The sequence below is a fragment of the Neovison vison genome, chromosome 1 (genome assembly GCF_020171115.1).
Source record: "Neovison vison isolate M4711 chromosome 1, ASM_NN_V1, whole genome shotgun sequence".
Classification (NCBI taxonomy): domain Eukaryota; kingdom Metazoa; phylum Chordata; class Mammalia; order Carnivora; family Mustelidae; genus Neogale; species Neogale vison.
In genome coordinates this window covers 42,111,839-42,115,735 of record NC_058091.1, presented here as the reverse complement: position 1 = coordinate 42,115,735, position 3,897 = coordinate 42,111,839, and positions in this window count along the sequence as shown.

The following is a 3,897-nucleotide window of genomic DNA, read 5'->3' as shown; positions in this document are numbered from 1 at the left end:
ATGTTGTTAGGCCGCTGCCTTCGGCTCAGGTCATGATCTCGGAGTCCTGGGATCGAGTCCCGCATCGGGCTCTCTGCTCAGCAGGGAGCCTGCTTCCTCCTCTCTCTCTGCCTGCCTCTCTGCCTGCTTGTGATCTCTCTCTGTCAAATAAATAAATAAAATCTTAAAAAAAAAAAAACAAAAACAAACAATAATGAAGTTTGCTGCATCGATTGACTCTTCCCTTCAGGAACAAGTTCTTTGTGGCCTGTGATGCTGTTTGATAGCGTTTTACTTACAGTAGAACTTCTTTCAAAATTGGAGTCAATCCTTTCAAACCCTGCCGCTGCTTTATCACCTGAGGTTGTGTAATAGTCTCAATCTCTGTTATCATTTCAACAGTCTTCACAGCATCTTCACCAGGAGGAGATTCCATTTCAAGAAACCACTCCCCTTATTCAGCCGTAAGAAGCAGCTCCTCAGCCCTTCAGATTTGATCACAAGGTTGCAGCAATTCAGTCACTTCTAATTCTAGTTGTCTTGCTATTGACATGTAGAATGGTGAATCTTCTCCAGAAAGTTTTCAGTTTGCTTTGGCCAGATCCATTGGAGGAGTCATTATCAATGGAAGCTATAGCCTTACAAAATGTGTATCTTAAATAAGAACACCTGAAAATCAAAATTAGTCCTTGATTCATGGGCTACAGAATGGATGTTGTGTTAGCAGGCATGAAAATAACATGAATTTCATTGTACATCTTTATCAGAGTTTTGGGTGACAGGTGCATTGTTAATAAGCATTACTATTGGAAAGATATCTTTTTTCCTGAGTAGTAGGTCTTAACAGTAGGTTAAACCATGTTGTAAAAATATGTGTTGCCATCCAGGCTTTTTTGTTCCATTTATAGAGCACAAGCAGAATAGATTTAATAGACTTAATTCTTAAGGGCCCTAGAATTTTTAGAATGGTAAATGAGCATTGGCTTCAACTTTAAGTCACCAGCTACATTAGCACTGAACAAGAGAGTCAGCCTGTCCTTTGAAGCTTTGAAGCAAGGCATTGACTTCTCTTGAGTTGTGAAAGTCCTAGATGGCATATTCTTCCAATATAAGGCTGTTTTTCATCTGCACTGAAAATCTGTTGTTTAGCGTCTAAACTATATCTTATGGATAACTTGTGACAGTGAACCACCCTCTTCTGGCTTCAGACTTCACTTGTGCAACTTCCTCACCTCTCTCACCCTTCATAGACTTGAAGAGAGCTAGAACCTTGCTCTGGATTAGGTTTTGGTCAGGGAATGTTGTGGCTAGTTTGATCTTCTGTTCAGGGCATTAGAACTTCTCCATATTAGCAACAAAGCTATTTCACTCTATCAGTCATGTGTTCATTGGAGTAGCACTTTTAATTCCCTTCAAGAACTTTTCCTAGCAGGGGCACTTAGGTGGCTCAGTGGTTAAGCGTCTACGTTCAGCTCAGTTCATGATCTCAGGGTCGAGATAGAGCCCTGCATCGGGCTCACTGCTCAACAGGAAACCTGCTTCTCCCTCTACCACTCCCTCTGCTTGTGTTCCTTCTCTCACTGTCTCTCTCTTTAGCAAATAAATAAATAAAAATCTTAAACAAACAAACAAAAGGAACTTTTCCTAGTATCCACAACTTGGTTAAATGTTTGACACAAGAGTACTTGCTTTTGGCGTATCTCGGCCTTCCTCACTAAGCTTAATCATTTTTAGCTTTTGGTTTCAGATGAAAAACATGTGACTCTTTATTCTGTGTGAACACTTATAGACCATTGTAGGGTTATTAATTGGCCTAATTTCAATATTTCATCTCAAGGAATAGGGAGGCCTGAGGAGAGGGAGAGAGTTGGAGGCCCAGCCGGTTGGTCTAGCAGTCAGAACACACACATTTATTGATTAGTTTCACTGTCTTCTATGAGAACAGTCCATGGAAGCCCAAAACAATTACAATAGAAACATCAAACAAAGATTGCTGATCAAAGCTAACCATGACAAATATAATAATAGTGAAAACGTTTGAAATATTGCAAGAATGATCAAAATGTGACACAAGAGACACAACATGAGCAAATACTATTGGAAAAATGTTGCCAGTGGACTTGCTCAACACAGGGTTGTCATGAAACTTTAATTTGTAAAAACACGCACTATATCTGTGGAGCTTAATAAAGTGACACATGGTAAAACCAGTATGCATGTGGCTTCACTGTCCTAAAAATCCTCTGTGCTCTATCTATTCAGTTCTTCCTCCCCTACCCCTAGTACTGATTTGTTTACTCTCTCCATAGTTTTACCACTTCCAGAATATCATGCTGTTGGACTGGTATAATATGTAGACTTTTCAGAGTGGCTTCTTACACCTAGTAACACACATATAAGTTTCCTCCAGGTCTGTTCATGGCTTGATAACTCATCTCTTTTTAACACTGAATAATGTTTCATTATCTGGACGCACCACAGTTTGTTTATGCATTCACCTATGAAAAGACATCTTGGTTACTTCCAATTTTTGGCAATTTTAAATAAAACTGCTATAAATATCCATGTGCAGGTTTTTGCGTAGGACATAAGCTTTCACCGATTCTGGTAAGAATCAATGAGAGCAATTGCTGGATCATAAGATTAGAGTATGTTTACTTTTGTAGGAAACCACCTAACTGTCTTCTAAAGTGGTTGTAACATTTTGCATTCCCATCAGTAAATAATGAGAGTTCCTGTTGCTCTTCATTCTCAACAACATTTGGTGCTGTCAGTGTTTTGGATTTTTGCCTTTTTAAGGGGTCTATATTGATATATTTTTATTTATTTTTTAAGTGACATATAATGTGTTATTTGTTTCAGGGATACAAGTCTGTGATTCATTAGTCCTACACAATTCACAGAGCTCACCATAGCATATACCCTCCCTAATGTCCATTACTATACTGGTATCTTGTTGTTTAAATATTTAGTTCATCAAGATATTAACCATCTTTTCGCATTCTTATTTGCTATCTATATATCTTCTTTGGTGAGGTGTCTATTAAGGTCTTTTGCCAACTTTTTATTTTATTTTAAAAAAATATTTTATCTGAAAAAGAGAGCATAAGCAGGGGGAAGGGCAGAAGGAGAGGGAGAAGTAGACTCCCTGCTGAGCAGTTATCTGGGGCTCTGTCCCAGGACCCTGGGATCATAACCTGAGCTGAAGGCAGATGCTTAACCAACTGAGCCACCCAGGGGCCCCATTTTGCCAACTTTTTGGTTGAGTTGTTTATTTATTGTTGATTTTTAAGAATTCTTTGTATATTTTGGATAACAGTCCTTTATCAGATGCAACTTTGCATATATTTTTTCCCAATCTGTGGCCTGTCTTCTCATTCTTTTGACATCGTCCCTCACAGAGAATTTTTTAATTTTAATGAAGCCTAGCTTATAAGTTGTTTCACTTATGGATTGTGCCTTTGGTGTTTTTAATCTAAAGAGCTGTCTCCATACCTAAGGTCATGTAGATTTTCTCTTGGTATTTTTCACGAGTTTTATAGTTTTGCATTTTACCTTTAGGTCTATGATCCATTTTCAGTTAATTTTTGTGAAGGTGTAATATCTGGGTCTAGATTCACTCTTTTTGCATGTAGAAGATGTCCAGTTGTTCCAGCACCATTTGTTGAAAAGACTTACGAGTGATTTTTTTTTTAATTTTAGGAACAAAATGGTATCTCTTTTTTTTTTTAAGATTTTATTTTTATTTATTTATTTATTTGACAGAGAGAAATCACAAGTAGATGGAGAGGCAGGCAGAGAGAGAGAGAGGGAAGCAGGCTCCCTGCTGAGCAGAGAGCCCGATGCGGGACTCGATCCCAGGACCCAGAGATCATGACCTGAGCCGAAGGCAGCGGCTTAACCCACTGAGCCACCCAG